The sequence below is a fragment of the Drosophila sulfurigaster genome, chromosome 3 (assembly GCF_023558435.1).
Source record: "Drosophila sulfurigaster albostrigata strain 15112-1811.04 chromosome 3, ASM2355843v2, whole genome shotgun sequence".
NCBI lineage: Eukaryota > Metazoa > Arthropoda > Insecta > Diptera > Drosophilidae > Drosophila > Drosophila sulfurigaster.
Genome location: NC_084883.1, coordinates 17,708,113 through 17,725,571, shown reverse-complemented (window position 1 = coordinate 17,725,571; position 17,459 = coordinate 17,708,113). Strand labels below are relative to the sequence as shown.

At 36.5% G+C, this 17,459-nt stretch overlaps 1 protein-coding gene across 1 annotated transcript in view; it reads left to right on the top strand.

The window, feature by feature from the left end:
* The first annotated feature begins 1,287 nt into the window (after positions 1 to 1,287).
* LOC133844321 (uncharacterized) overlaps positions 1,288 to 17,459 on the top strand; it is a 76,778-nt gene continuing 60,606 nt past the window's right edge. Inside the window, exon 1 of the mRNA XM_062278250.1 lies at positions 1,288 to 2,097. The gene's annotated coding sequence lies outside the window, so the exon portion shown is untranslated. The remainder of the gene's footprint in view (positions 2,098 to 17,459) is intronic.

The following is a 17,459-nucleotide window of genomic DNA, read 5'->3' as shown; positions in this document are numbered from 1 at the left end:
TTGCACTGATAACACGTTAAGTGCGCTGGTTTATCCCGCAAGATAATTTGGACAAGTGTCACCTCTCGGATTTTCACGCGCCGGACTGCTGGAAAAAATGAAAAAGTAAATCCCCAAAAAAAAAAATACTGCACACACAAAACGAACAAACGACAACGACGACGATGACAGCGTTCGTTGCAAATGCCGCAACTTTTGTGAAATATGCACAAAATTTGTTGGTAACAAGGTTTAGCTAACTCTCCTGGCCAGCTGCAAATGCAGCTCCAGCTGCAGCTTCAGTTGCGAGTATATTGTGTCTGTTCTCTTGCTCTTCACAATTTTATTTTTTGTGTGGTATTTCCATTATTTTCGTTGCTGCTGCTGCTGTTAGCGCGTCGAGTTTTTGTTGCATACTTTTCGGGGTGGTGCACGCGTAATTGGCGCTTGGTTGCTACTTCGAAATGCTGTGGCTTTTAAATATTAGTTTAGACTGACAGAACGGAATCTCTGGCCATGTGGTTGGCAGCTGTTAACCTGCGGTTTGCAGGTGCAGCAATTACGGTTACCGAAAACCAGCCACAATATCGGGTTACCCCGAAAAAAACAACACACATTAAGGTGAGAAGATTTGCGCTAAGCCGCTGTGATATAATTTCATGTTTTAATCTGCTAATAAGAAAAGAAATAGTGCATCTGCAAACTAGAATACATTACGTATACGTTACGTTGTCATTCTATCATTAAATTTATGCTTTCTACTTTAGACAACTATCGGAGTTGTCTTAATCACTTTGGCTAATCATAAATCAAGGCTTCTTCCATATGTTCTGCTCTGCTAACTTCACTTTTACTGCATCTCTAAATGGGAGTTATGTGTTTCCATACTAAGTTAACTCATCGCATTCCAACTGTCTAACTGACGACTCCACACGCTGGCAACCTACTAAACACAGTCAATCGAATTGCGCATGTTCCGCACAAATTTGACAGCAATCAGATGTTTTGGGATATTGGCGCCATGCAGCTTCGTTTGTTGTTAACCTTGCCAGCGAAGCAGCAAAACAAAACAAAAACGAAGAGAGCGAGAGCGCAAGGGAGTGAGAGCGTGAGAGAACAGCTTGGCAGCAGAACAACAACAAAGAGACAGGCCACAAAAGCAAGCGGAGAGCACCAGCAACAACAACAGAGAGACTGTGAGAGCCTGGGCCAACAGCAAGCACAGTGAGTGCAAAGTTTTCCACTGCACGCTGAATGGAAAGCAACGAGAGAGAGTGTGAACAAGAGAGCATAAGAGCTTTTGTAATCGCTTTCGTAGTCGCTGCTGCTGCTGCTGCTACTTTCGGGGGCGTCCAGGACCCGTCAGCGAATCGAGTTGTGGCCGTTGCGTTGCGTTGAACGCCAGTAGTTGGAACAAGGACGCGTAACGTGCAGAAGCTCTCGCGCACAAAAAATCTTTTCGCGAAACGGAGTACAACAAAAAAATAGGAAAAATAAAGCCCAAAACATCAATTTCTGTGTGCTTTGTGTTTGTGTGTGTTCGATGCCCAAATCAGCTGGGTCAAAATCAAATATAAATTCTCTCATACAAAGAATATAAATGTTGTGTGCGTTACGTATACGCAACGTGTGACCACAACGCTGCTGTCACTATTCGTGCGTACGTGTTGTGTGTGTGTGTTTGTGTGAGCGTGTGTTTTTATTGATTGCACGCTATCTGCTACGTAGCTTTCAAGGATATACGATGTATTGAGTTGCTGCTTTAAAATGTTACAAAACCGTATTCAGGCAGCTGCAGCGGCGCCATAGAACTGTTGCCCTGGAACTGCCAGCCACAGTCTGTCGGTCTGTCTGTCTATTCGTCTGCCCGTCTCGTCTCGTCTCTCTCTCTCGTGAGTGAGTGAGTGTGTGTTTTTGTGTGCGCCCATTCAAGGTCGCCTCCTTTTTTCCTGTGCGTTCGCACTGACAAAATGTCACAAACAGAAACCTAAAAGCAAACAACAAATTTAAACATCGACAAATATTACAAAAAAAATCAAATAAAAAAAGGAAAGAGAGAGAAATCACCATCATCCTCAATAGCGGCTTCAACGCATCAGCTGCCAAAGGAAAGTTAAAGTAAGTGAAGCGTACATAAAGTGCAAAAGAAAGGGAAAATCTCAAATAAAGCTTGTGGCCAGAGAAATGCGAGTTTTCTTTCGCGTAGTTACGTGAGATTGGCGCAGTGAGCAGCCAATTGCAGAACTCTGCGCATTTGAAAAGTTTATCTTTTTAGCCAAGTCGCTGCCAAACACTGCCAGCACTCACACTCACACGTCTTACCTTCGGATGGAACTTAAGCCGGTTGCTGCAACCTTATTGAGTCGCTGGTCACACGGGTCATGTTTGTAGGACAACGAACTGAGCATCATCTGCTCTACTATTATTTTGTTTCTCTTCCATTCAATATTTGTCGTTTTATTTTTTTTTATCTGGTTGCATGACACAGTTTGCTTCTCTTTGCTTTGACTAAGCTGCCATAAAAAACGGTAAAGATGCTTACAATAGATTTTTGTTTGTAGCACGAAGTACTTGTATTAAGAGATTGAAAGATTGCTTTCTGCAACTCTGTGACAGATTTATGAGATTGCGATTGCTTTAATGTAAAATGTGAGCGCTTTAAATGCCCTTTTGACTTTCATCTCTATTTGCATCTCAATTAATTATTTTGCACATATTTAATGTGCATTATTTGTTTAATTAAATCAGGAAAGCTTTATGAAAATGATGTGCGATATTATTTTACTAAAATGAGGTAATTTAATTAGCTCGCTTCTTGAAGCAGAAATTTGCGAAATTTCACCATTAATTGAAGAGTAAATAAATAAAATCAATTTACAAAATGTTTGCAATGTATTTTTGGATGTGCATTTCATTGAAAACTTGTTTAATATTTCATATTTACTTTTCATCTCATATAAATTTAAAATTGAATTAGAGTAGCAAATTGTATAACTGAAACCCGAGTAGAGTTTTTCATATACATTTGTAACTGAGTCGAGGCATTTCAATTACCTTGAGACTTTGCAAGCTGCAAAAGAAACAAGATGGATATATTAGCAATTTATCAATCGATGACTCAAATTGAGTTACGACTGCTCTCTCTTTCTCTTTCTCTATCCATTTAGTGTGGACTCTAAGGCACTCAATCGGCACTTGGCTGGCATTTGAATAAAAATAACTTTATATGAACCATTTGCAGCATCTGTGGCACGGCCTTGCAGTAGTTCCATAACTGGCTGAACCCTTTTGGCATGCATAAAATATAACAATAACTAAAATTCTGCAAGCATCTACTATATATAAAACTCTCGCTGTGACTTTCTGTGCTTCTCGTGCTATCTAAATAAACACTTAATTTATGCCCGAAGTGAACTCAGTAAGCAAAAGTTGTGTGTGCCTGCGGGTTGCATTGCTGGTAAATCATAGCCAAAAGTGTTTTGCCAACGCCCGCCCTCGCTCCCCTATTTTTTTGGTGGGGCACTTGTATGGCTGCCTTGGCCCTGCGGCTTTACCGACTGATTTATCAAAGTACGAACAAAAAAAAAAGAACACGTTGGATGGAATTGTAGCCACCTCCCTTACTTGTGTGGCACGCAAACACCTACGGAATACTGGTATATATGTATATGTTGTGCTGACATCAGCTGTTTGGATAGCCAAGGGCTTAGATTTTGGACTGACCTCGTTTGGCGACTAGGCAAGAAAAACCCAAAAACCAGAAGCAACAAACACAGCTGAAGCACAGACAACACTGACTACAGCGACAGCGACTACAACAACAACGAGCAGCAGGAATATGTTGTCCAATGCGCAAATATTTGTCGTAATGCGTTGCACAAACAAGCACAAAGCCGAGCAGAGAGCTAAACAGAGCATAACAGGAAACTAAAGAACATAATGCATAACTCATACGCAATGTGGGCGAAACTTGTTTGATGTTTGCTTTTAGGGCATATGACAAACTTACTTAGCTAACATAAAATATGCACATCGAGCAAATTCTATATAGTAGTCATACATATGTACATATGTATGTATATGTATGTACTTATGTACTTTCCTTACATCAAATATTAATTAACACTGCATGGGCTTTGATAGCATTGTGACGACGTCTTAAAGGAAGTGTCAAATCAACCAAATAATCTTTGGAGTGCACATAATTATGAAACTGAGACCATAGAAGAATTTAGTCTAGTCAGTTTCCTTAGCTTGATTATTATTATTAATTTAACTGCATTGAAGTGAGTTTGAAATTTATTAACATGCAAATTAATATACAATTCATATTGGGTATTTTGTGGATGAAATGAAAAAATAGTTAAGATCTATGATTGTAATGCAATATTATATATGTTAAAAAAACGAAAATTTTTAAATTCGAATTAATAGTTATACATTAATTGGAAGCGCCTTCACATAAATAAGGAAAAAACTTATATAACCTTTAGGTTATCTACATCAAGCTTAGTTAGAGTTTGAATAAAATGTATTAAAAAATTTAAAAATATATTTTAAAGTTATAATTATATGATATTTCAAAAGTATTCAAAAATTTTGACAATGTTAGAAAACGAAAAACAAAATATAATATGACAAAATTTGCAATTAAATTCCTGATAATTCAAATATTTTATATTCCTGAAATTTAATGAATATTTATTTTATATATCAATTAAATGCACTTATATAAATTTTAATTAATTTAGCTATACCAAAGTTAAAATTTATTACGAAAAAATGAAAAAATAGATAAAAATCCAATTAATTTATATTATTTTATTGACATATCGAATACAATTCCTTGATGCAATGAGCCTCCATGCAAAATATTTCATATTTATGATTATTAGGATTACGCAAAAGTATACAAATATTATGACTATCATATGATAAGAAGATAATCTATAAAAATGGAACATTTTCAATTTAATTCTCTAACAAAGTTAATAATTAAGAAATTAAGTATCCTTGCATTTCAATAAATATTGGTATTATATATTAATTTGGCGCAAGTTTATATATTAAATAAGCTTATTTGTATATTTCATATATTAGTTGGAACTTAGAATGAATTTACCTACCCCCAAAAAATAAGTTTAGCATTTTTGTGATGGGATTCTTTATTTATAAGCCACTTGATATGCAGCATATATGTACTATATGTACTATGTAGCATAGAGTATGTGCTTTTATGTTACGTACACATAGCATCCGGTTATATGCATATTTAAGGCTAATACGAAATGCACATTTCAATCTCACGACAAACTCTCGTTGATTTATGCTATGTGCCAGTTTTAGTTTTATTTGTAGTTCTTGTTTTGGTTCCATTTTAGTTTTATTTTGATTTCTTTTGCGACGCTAACTAGTTTTTGAGAGTTGTGCAGCAGCATTTTACTCCAATTAAATTTTCATGCCATATGAGCATTTTGTGCAACATCAGAAGCAGCAGCAGCCGCAGCAACAACAACAACAAGTACTATAAAAATGGAAAGTGCCACACGAACAACGTGGCGCTATTTTCAATTTCCGTTGCATACACAGAAAGAAAGAGAGAGAGAGAAAAAAAAACTCGAGAAGGAATGCGATTTTTAACACAATTTCGCATAGAAGCGAATAGGGCAAATGGATAAAAGAGGAGAGGAGAGGAGAAGAGAAGAGGCAGCCACTCAGACGGGGGCAGAGAGTACGTGGCACTTGGCATAGAAAATGGTTGATGACTAAAAACAACAACACGAACATCAAGAGTAAAACAGATAAACACATAAGAGCGAACAACGACCCGGAGAATCGACCAACTGTCTGACTAAATGGCTGGCTGACTGACTGACTGCTTTTTGGTTGTCTGTCTGATTGACAGTTCACGCCAAATGCCCTTTTATTGAGATTTCGATTTAAGCATTTTTGGGTCATTTCCGAAATTGTGTTTGTGTAACTGTTGTGAACGGGTGGCTTCATTTTAAATATTAAAAAACCTTGTACCTAAAGCATTTGTCTAACACAAACTACAAACACAAACCAACCCAAAAAAAATCAATAAAAACCGAGCAACAGCCAGAGAGTTGAAGGCTAAATGTGTGTATGTGTGGAAAATACAATAGCAACAACCAGCACAGCATTGGCGACAACAATAAAAATAGGTAAAACAGTTACGAGTGGCTAAAAGCAGCCAAACCCCCCACCAAAAAAATGGAGAAGGCAGGCAATCCCCTCAACCCTTTGTCCATTCAACCATCCGTGATTTCCCCACATTTCCCGTATGTTTCAAACAATTCAGTGTGCCTCTTCTATTTTTAATGTTTTCCCTCGTTTTGCAGAGAACTCGTGTTTTTTATTGGCTTTTAGTTTTTAGACTATGTTTGTGGGTGTGTGTGTGTGTGTGTGCCCAACACAAATACATATTGTAATAGAGAATTGTAGCGGCACTTATCATTTCAAATGTGTTTGGTTTCTGGGTCATAATGACAACTGGACAGCGAGAACTTGTACACAATCTTGTTAGTCGAGTATGTATTTATGAACTTACAAATATTCATGTTTCTCTTGTTTAAATATTGTAAATATTGATTTGTGAATTTGAATAATATTGTGTTAAAATAATAAATTGTCAAATATTTGAGTTGGGTAAAGAATTCGAGTTGGGTAAAGAGTACCATGCAATGTTAGACAATTGTGCAAACTGAATTTGAAAACAAAATAAAATCGGATCAATTGAAATGTTAAATGTATGTTAATAGTGTACTATGACTATGAATAATACTTTAAAAGTATATTCTATTATATTTGAATTTTCTTCGAAAATTATTTACATAATTTTAATGTTACGTCAATAATACTTTAAATAATCTCTCCGTCTGTCTAGAGAGTCGCTAGGGTTTTTATTACATACAATAATAACTATAGTCTTTATGGTTCCTAAAAATATACCAAGTATATCATTTTTCAAATAATTTTCATTTATTGCGGTATACTAATTCGGTACATATTAAAAATAATACCGCACTTTTGAGCTTTTATTCAAAATGGTTAGAGGGTATCTCACAATCGAGCTCCAATGAATTTCGTTGCAAACTTATTTTTGTTTATATTTACTCTACTACAATTTCAAAGTTTATTCTGTCCATAAATTATTCTTGCAGGGTTTAAATATAAGCCATAGTTATTTATAAAACTTATATGAAGCCCTCTTCCCCATCTCCCAAATTAATTGGTCGCTTATAACAGTCTCGTAGCACAGCAGTCATCATTTGCCCTGGAGTACATACAAGAACATGAACCTACATATATGAACTGTGTATCCATATTTATTACCAACATGTTCTGCCCTTCAATTCGTAATACTTTCACTGACTTCTCACTAGGCAAGTGCTTCCACTATCCGGCTGACTATCCAGCCAACTTTTGTAGGCAATGTTTTATTGGCTTTCGTTTTTTAAATGGTTTTATATCTTTCCCTCTCTCATCCCCTTTTTTTTGGCTTCTCTTTTTTTGGTTGTTGCGTGTGTGAGTTTAATATATCGTGTCCTTATATGATATATGCACATACATAAACATATATGTATGTTGGGTTCGCTCTATATGCTCTGCTCTTTGCCTTGCATGTTGAAAATTGTTTGATGGAGGGTTGTCGGTTAAGGTTGGCGGGGAAGAGGGGGAAGGTGGGCTGCTGAGCAGAAACTCGGCTAAAACAAATTACATACGAGCTCAAGGCCGCAGCGGCAGCGTCAGCGGTCAGGTCAGAGAGTTTTGTTGGCCGTTGCTCGCCTCGCTCGTTCGCTCGCAATTATATTGTAAAACATCGGGGCTTTTGGCCACTCGACAACGCCCGCACTAATGAAAAATGCTGCTTCGCCTTTTGCCATTTTACACTTTACATCCCTCACCCTTACACTACGTCATTCTTTGGCCATTTGACCATTGCATGTTTTCATAAATAATTAAAAATCTGCTTCTGCTTTTGCTTCTGCGTTCTTCGTGTTTTCTGTGAGTGAGTGGGAAATGGCACAGGGTCGCGCACTAATTAGGTGCATATTTCATTTGGACTTGGCCAGCTCAAAAAGTCTGTCAAAAAGTCGCCTTCTGCTATGTGACTCGCAGTTTTGCCGGAAACGGATGCATGAAATTTGCATGCACACTAAATGTCAAACGCTGCCTTTGCCTTTGCCTTTGGCCCTTGTCGCTGCCTCAATTCGGAATGCGATTCGGTTTGGATTTCTGATTCGGAGTTGTTTCCTGTCAACGACTAACACATCAGACACTCGCTGGACATCTTAATGCAGCCGCTGTCACCAATTACATACTGTGCCAGCTGTCATGACACTCAAAGAGAGAGAGAGTGAGAGAGAGAGAGGGCTAGGGAGAGAGAGGGGGAGAGCGATTGGAGAAGGGGAGAGACTGACAACAAATTGCCTTCTTGGCCCACATACAAGCGCTTGTAAAGTTAAACGTAAAGTTATGTATTTCGATTTCGGCCGCACGAATATTTATTACTATACATTCAATCACCTTGGATTACCGCTGATAAAATGATTTAATTTTGAAGATTAAGAAAGTATTAAAAGGTTGAATAATTGATTTAATTTGAAAACATTCAGTATTTCGCATTAAATGATTATCAAAGTATATAAATAACGACAGTAAATGTCAATTTATCACTTTAAAGTAAACATGATTTTAATATAAAAAGCTTTGAGCTTAAATTGACAAATTGAACACAACATTTTGTAGAGAAAGTATGACATTGTAAAATATAATAATATTTTATATTTGCCAAACATTTTTCATTATTACTCAGATATTCTATTTAATTATCTCTGCCAATGTATATGCAAATATAAATGTCTATAAAATAATTAGATTTAATTTTAAAATGTTTTAAAACAGAAACAGTTTTGACAATTAGAAAAAAGTTAATATTGTTCTGCTGAAATTTTTAATAATTAAATCGAAATTGTAATTACACTTTTATTAAGTGTTTTACATTTAAAAAAAAAATACATCATAACTAACGATATTTAAAAAATTATTGAAAGACCTAATATAAACATTAATTTCTAATATTCACCCTATGATAATAAGGCAGAAATTTAAAAAGTTTTCATTTCTATGCCAAAAAACAAGGTCTAAAATATAAAAATATTGTTGTGCAACCGTATTTAATAATCAAAGACAAATTCTCATTAATTTTAAATGTAATATTTGGCAATTTGAAGAATGAGATTTCAAAGCTAGGGTACATCTCCGTCTACTCACATGACCTACACACCAATTCGACTTTCCTATCAATTTCGGGCTGTGCCCGTTTTGTGGCGAAATTGAACTGTGCCGTGACAGGCCCACAGGAGTGCAATTGTTGTTATTGTTGTCATATAACAAACCGAAGCAATTGTGGAAACCATCCATGTTACGTGTCCGTTGCGCTCTGCTTACGTGGCCTCATCTCTGCCTCTCTCCCTCTCTCTCTCTATCTCCTTCTCCTTGGCATCCTTGTCTACTCTTTCTATTTGTTTTTGCCCTGCGCCTCGTCTCGGGCCACAAAAGGCAAAAGCAGTTCTTGCAACGCAACTTCAATCCTCAGTCTGACTTATATGCGATTTCAATTTATTTTTTCTTTTATTTTTCATTCGGTTTTTAGCAACTTTATAAGTTACGAGTATATTCGTATATTTGCCATGACTTTGGCTGCTGGCCCAAAAATGCCAAGCATCAATTTGATCAACTTGGCGCCAGTCTTTAATATGTTTTCGTTTCGTTTAGTTTCTATTCTTTTACTTTTTCTCTTTGCACTTTGCTTGCCTTCGTCTCGTATGCTTGTTACACGCCATTTAGTTTCACTTTGCATATTCATAGAATTTTTCGTTGGCCAGAACCACAAGAATATTACAAATAGTTCTTCTGGTCAACTGCACGATGTTGCTTCTGCCATCGCATATCGAACACAATTTTCTTCTAGCAAACGGACCGAATGATAAGTGAAGTGAAGTTCTATGGCCGAAGTTGAAATGTGGCTGCAATTTTGTCGGTTATAGAAATTGCTTTTCATATGATTGTTTGTATGTACTTATTGTGTGTAGCATGTGTGTGCCAAATGTATGGAGTTTTTGGCTTTTGAATTGTTGTTTTTAGTTTGCAGCTAATTTGAAGTTTGTCGTAACAACTTGGAGAGAAATGAAAAATCAAAAGAGATGGCACATGTTTTCAGGCGTTGAAGTTGTATGAGAAATGTCTGTCAACAAACTTGGGGAAAATAGTCAAAAATAATTATAAAAAAAAAAAGTTGAAAATTGAAGAAGACTTTTTAGATTTTATAGACTTTCGTTATTGCACATAAAATACGATTATTTAAATTGAGTGAGCAACTAATTTTAATAATAGTAGACTTTAAAATCAAATTAGTCTTCATTCTCTGTTTTTTTCAAATAAATTTAAATCCTTTTTTTTTCGCCTGTCACAAAAATGCAATCATTTAATTAAAAACCAGTAAAAAAAATGCTGTTGCCGACGCAGCAGACGACACGCACTTATGTTATGGCTAACAAATTTGTTTGCCAAACAGAATTTAAATTGAAAACTCTTAAAATCCTGATCGCAATCGTGAATTTGAATCCTGAAAAATATAGCGAAAATATAAAAATGCTTGTTTTATTCCATGTGTGATTTGATTTGCATAAAAACTAAATAAATTGCCAGACTAGTTTTTTTATATTGGTGGGGAAAGAGTTAAAAGCCAACAAACATACGACATGCAAAATGCAAGATGAACGCGTTTTATGAATAAATAAAAATTCTAGCACATTGACAATACGTCCACAGAGAGCTCATGACAAGCAGAGTCCAACAATACAGCAGTCGGCAGACAGTCGAACATGCAGAGTATCAAGTGCCAATAAATATGAAAAATTGTATGAGTATTTGTACAATAAACACGCACTGCCATAGTACTATACATGATGGGAAAAGCGGCAACTTCAAGTGGCTTTGGATGCCAATCACACAATAGAAGAGAATAAAATGCATAGATGAAATATTGATAGCCTTGTGAAAGATTTCACAACTTTTACGAAGCTATTCATTACGTTTTGATACTATATAACATTGTTTTTATTCATTTTTGTTAGAAGTACAAGGACATGGAAATGGAATATAAATTTCAAAGAACTAAATTTGGAAAAAAGTAATTTCAGTTGCCCAGAAAACTTCAGCAAAAATTTGATTGATTTATAAACATTTTAATATATGCTTTAATAATTCGAACTTTTATTTATTTAAGGACGACAAAATGTTTTTAAGAACTTATATTAGCCAAAGCTATTTCTTATTAAAACAAACTTTGATTAAATTAAATAAGCATAATTTTGAACTTTATTTATTATAAGATGTCTTTTAAGACTATACAGCAACTTCAATACAAAAGGCAGAATATCACACTTTGTTAGGGTATAAATTGAAAAGCATGCATTTTCATATACTTCAAGGGGATATACGCTATATACATGAAGAGTTTCATTTGTCTTTCGATTAAAATTCAGCTGCCAATTTTACAGCTTTTGATTGAGCGCCGCAAAGTAGGCCACAGAGAAGCCGAGAAATTGGGGCCACTGCGTCGTCGTCCTTTGGCAGGATGAAGCGACGCGACGCGGGGGAAGGGGAAAGACTTTATCGAGTGTGCTCACAAATGTGGGCTAAGTTGTTTGTTTGTTGTTTGTGTATTGATTAAATTAAAGACAACTGCGCCCAAGCAACCGCATTCTCTGTGTGTGAGTGTTATTGCTTGCACTGCGTATACGTTGTTGAGATTACGTATACGATACGTAGCGCACATTAAAATTCAATTTACGTTCGCACTGACAGTTTGAACTTTAATTAAAGCCCTGACAGGCATCTCTAGCGTTGCCACGGTGATAAGGGTCATTGATTAGGCAACATGCCAGGACATTTGGCAGGCACGTGTGTCCTACCTTGGACGACGACAGCAAAGAAGAAGACACTTGCTTTCTTGCTGCTGGTGAAAAAGACACATAATAATCAGATATCAACAACAAGGCTAATGTGTAACGTAATTTATGTGGCAACATCCCCGCAAAAGCTAATAAAGCATTAGTGGCTGGAGACCTCGAAATGACATTTTGACAGCTTACAGCCGAGCTGAAGCAGCAGTAGTCAGCAGGCAACCGAGTCGAGGTTCGACATTGTTGAAATTTTTGACTAATTAAGTCATTGACTGCGAACGAAATGCTGCCAGCAATAGCGTCGAACTTCCGCCTAATGTGCAGGAGACACGCAAACACGTAGACAATTATCATCGTCAGGCCAATGGCAAATGACAGTGACAATTTTAGCATATTTGAAAGTTCTGGCGCCTGATATTAATAGAGTTATTTGTCAGAATTAGTTGAATGCGACGCCCGCACAGACGAAAACTGTTGGTTACCCAAGCAAATTAACACCTTTTATGCAATAAAATGTGAATGTGAATAATGTTCGTTGTTTCCCCTTTTTGCTATGCAAATCTACAACATTTGTGTCGTTGTGCTAAGCATTGTTATAAATACTTAAGTCACAGTTATCAATTTATGTATAGTTGCTAGCTCATAAGTAACTGACTTTTAATTGCTGACACTTATAGTTCAGAGAAGTGCATTAAATTTTATATATCAACGCTTTTTGTTTAATTAACGTGAAAAAGGTTATTTGATTTCCCAACCAAAGAATTCCATAAATATATTATGCAGTGATACTTCTCTATATTTTTTACTATAAGTGCTCCGATTAAATGAGAGAGCATAGGATATAATATGTTTAGTGAAACAGGTCAAGGGAATTATCTTTGAACTTATAATTTGTATACGATACCAGCAAGAGAGGAAAGGTTAAAAATATGATTGCAAATACGCAATATCAAACCAAAAGCATTATTAAAGATAATAGTCTTTGGATGTATTAAAAATCACACATAACTGAAAAGTTAAAGGGGAGCACAATTTAGTATATTTTTGTATTTCTGTACAGGATTTCATTATTTTTTGTTTACAACTATGTTAATAAATATTCATAAACACAAAAAAAAGAGGAAATCATTCGGTTTGATAATTATGCGAGCCACCTGCCTATAGTTCTATCTGCATAATTAAAAGATATAATCCATTTATGTATATGGCGCTGATCTGGATCCATAAAAATGTTGATAATAACATAAATATGAGTGAACAGGTCATTTTATTTGCACTCGAATTATAGTGATCGAAGGAACAGGGTTAATTGTAGTCGAACACTCTCTATTAAAGCGTTGGCACTTAGTTTATTCATGCAGCTCTTAATTCTGTGTTTATAGTCTTCCTGCTCACTTTATAGCCTTCCCTCCATCGCCATAATTCCCTTGGCTTCACGTTAAAAGTTTTACATTCTGTTTTCCCCTAGAAGCTGGTCTTGTCCATATCCTCTCTAGCCACAGCGAACTCCACACTTTTAATTAAAACCGCTACAAAAAATTATAAAGCTACACGTTTTATGCACATATCCATAGTGAATAAAACGGCGAAAAAGAGAGAGAATTTGTGCAAAAGAGAAGGCAATATATGCACACGTTTTACTGCAGCCAATTAAACCATAACGCATACATTATAATTTTATTTTTATTTTAATATTTATGTATTTTGCTATGCGTCCCTTGTGACTGTTCACACACACACACACACACATACATAGACAGTATCGTGTCTATGTTACAATGTGCTATAAAAATGGCGCCCAATTACTTAAAACTAACGAAAAATTCCCCAAGCGTTTGTCGTACAATTTGCGTTCATAAATATAAATATCACACCTTTGCCTGGTTTCGTTAGCATTGTGTGTTAGCCTGGCCAAGACAATGTTCCAACTACAACTAACTTGACACGCTCTATATTCCTCACTCTCTTTCTCTTTCTCACTTACTCGTTCTTTCTCGCTCGCTCTGCTCAGCACGTGGTGCATTCGAGTAATCAAAAATGCAAATCGAGCCCATGAATTTCGAATTAGTTTTTAGCTCGTCTCGCAACAGCAACAGCAACAACAACAATGCTAGGCAGGCTTATAACCAGCGCGGATTTTAGGCTAACGAACACACGTACACCAACACACACACACACACTAAAACATACACACACACTTATACACACAGAGATATAGATAGCTATGGAGTGCTGTACGTGTAACAAATTTGTATCAGTTAGTTTGGGCCTCCCTCGCAGCGTTTACCTAGAGCAGAAAAAAAAAAAACAGGTTCGAGCCAAAAAAGAAGCAAGTGAAAATAGTGAAGTTGCGCGTGCGACGCGTTTTGACAGCCGAATACACTGCGAGAAATGGTCGATAACTTCTCAAGAAAGTTACATAGCATTTGTATAATACCATGTTAACATATTTAGTTCATAATAAATAATTTAAATGTATTCAAATTCAAATTGAATATAAATGTATTATCGAGAAGTTGATTATATTATTGTGAACAATTTATTGATGATATTAGGAACAATTTATCAAATTGAATTACCAATATTAAAAGAAAAATTTGTAGCAAATACATTATTTTTATTTGTATTAAATACATGCATATATGTATGTACATATTATAAATTGTTTCACGTATGCAATAAGCGGCAAAAGACGAAAGCTTCTGCAGTACAACGATTTATTTTATTTGTGGTTTTTTTTTTTTTAATTTTTCTTATTTATATTATAAATAATTATTATATATAATAATAATAGCCTATAATAAAAGATAATTTGTTCTACTTATTTACTTTTATATTATAGACAGCAATCGTAGAAGTTTCTTCAGTATTTACATTAATAATCCTCGTATTCAAGTTGAGCTACACGAATAGCTTCTTTGAGTGTAAAATTCGTCCACTGGATTCTTTGGTAATTCTTTATTTTGTTTGTGGTGGAAGGGAGCGAGCGGAGTTACCGCTGCGTTTCGTGGTCCGTTTTGATTTGCGGCCTGTTGGTTTTTGAGTCTGTTTGTGGGACGAGGGGAAGTCTGCTGTACGTGACGCGCATTTCCGCTGAATGCCCATCAAATATAAAGTGCCTGCAATTTATACTTGAATTCCAACTGTAAAAGCAGCAAGAGCAAAAGCAAAAGCAGCAGCAGCATCGTCAACGGCACCAAATCAATGTAAATATTTTGGGAACGTCTTTTTTGCCAGCATTAAAGCGGCTTCGCTCAGATGAAGTAGTTGAACCTACGAGTAGTTGGCATTGCATTCCATGTTTAGCTTCACTTTTTCTTTGCCTGTCGGTGCCTCCCCCTTTCGCTCTCTCTCTCTCTCTCTCTTTCTCTGAAAGTTGAGGAAGTGCATTCGTTTGGTTTTCTTTGGGGCTCGTTTTAGAGCTTGAGGTCTGGGGTTTTCTTTTCGCTTTTCCCACCGGCATTTTCAATTTTACTTTATATGCAAATTTGGCATTTTGTAGCAGCGCCAAAGCTGTGGCAGCGGTTGCCATTGATAGGACTCTTGCCCTGACCCTTTCACTACCAAAACGATAACCTTTCTCTTTCTCCGTTGCCATCTCCATCTCCATTCCCGGCGCACTCGCTGTGTACGCTGTGCGAATGCTTTAAGCCAGCTTTACGTGGAGGCTGCGCCATTGCATTTGAATTTCTATAAATTTTACATTTTTCTATTTACGAGCAGCTGCAATGCTGCTGCCTGCCTGACTGAAACTACTAAAATAAAAGTCCGGCGCAACTCACAAAGCTCTTTACGTGTATTTTTCATTTAATTCTCTTTTGTACAAATTGTATAGATAAATTTTGATTTATTTATTGACTGGCTTGCAAGCAAAATGTAAAAGCTAGTTTCAATACATAAATCGTTCGCTTTTTGCGAAATATGAATTCAATTTGCTGATGGGGACAGTTCTTTATTTTTTATAGAACAATTCCCGGTAAATCTGCTCTTTGAAACATGAACAAGAATTGGATTTTGAAATCATGTGTATGACAAAAAAAAAGCGTAGCCTACATCAAGGCGCACTCTGGCACGTAGACCACACGCAATGGCATCGTCAATGACAACTGCCAACTTCCGACTGCCGACTGCTATTAATCTAAGACAAGCGCTAAGCTAGCTACACGACACGTAGTTACTTACCTTCCCTTTGCTGCTCTCCCCTCTCTCCTGACCATATATTTAATGGCAACACTCGCTGCTCGTCTTGGTCGCCTAAACGACAAAAGCCAAAAGCAGAGAATTGGTCGAAAAAAAAAGCTATTGTCGCAGTAGGCAATGCCATTTTAGCCGTCGGCAAGAGTGTCAAAGTGCTAAAGTATGTTCAAACATTCATAAGATTTGCTCTCGTCTCTGTTTATCTATTTATTTGTGTGTGTCTCTGCTCGTTTCTGTTTTTCCTGCTGTTTTCTGGCTTTCTGCTAATATATATTGCCGATAAAAGGTACTCGCCCAAAGACCATTATGTGAGAAGAGTTTGCAGCCCCATCTGCATGTCAGTGCTCAGTGCTCAAGTGTTTAGTGAGGCTTTTTTGTACATGGCATTGCTTTCAATGGCCGTAACTAGACACCAGTGCGTATGCGTGATGTATTTGTTTTGTGGTGCGAGAGACTACAGTTCATTATGCTGAGCTATGTCAAGCAATACACTGAGAGAAACGAACGTCGCAAATAATAGGTATTTGTAAACAACAAATAATAGTTATATATATTTTATATACATTATATTATATTTTTACATTTAGCTTATTATAAATTTGTCTTTCGTCAGTTGTAATTTGTTCTTATTAAACTTAAAGCAAACTTAAACTTATTAAAGCAGTTATTTTTTCAAGTGCAGGTGCTTGGCCTGCTGCCATGGCCAAAGGCATGGAATGTCTGCAGTCCTTGGATTTCACACAAGATGCCTGTTAGCACCTGGTCGCTCTGCGTGTCTTCTTTCTCTCTATTAGCCTTGAGTTCATTGCACTGCACTGCATGGCCACATTCTATGTGCCATTGTGCATCATTTTGCATTTTATTTTCTTGCACACTTCTTGGCCAGAAATTTCAATTTGGGCTCCACTCTCGCACTTCTCTGGCATCAAGCGCCATGTAAAGTGCTCGAGGCACGGAAAAAATTTAAATTGAAAATGCTCATATGCAATTTGTTTGGCTTGCAAACCCGCGGACTAAAATTGTTGAACAGTTTTGCGGAACAGTTTTCGGGCCTTTGCTTTTACACACATCCAGACACACATTGTTGTCAGTTGCTTTTGGTTACAATCGTTTGCTTTACGAGCTCACAAAAGCATTTGGCATTTTATGCGAAATGTTTTCAGAGGCACTGCAAAAGCGCCAGAGTGCCATGACCAGACTCCTGACTCTGGATCGGGATCTGGGTCTGTAACTGAAACTGGGACTGGGCATTGTAATATGTAGTTTTAACACCCACATACTTGGCCTTCC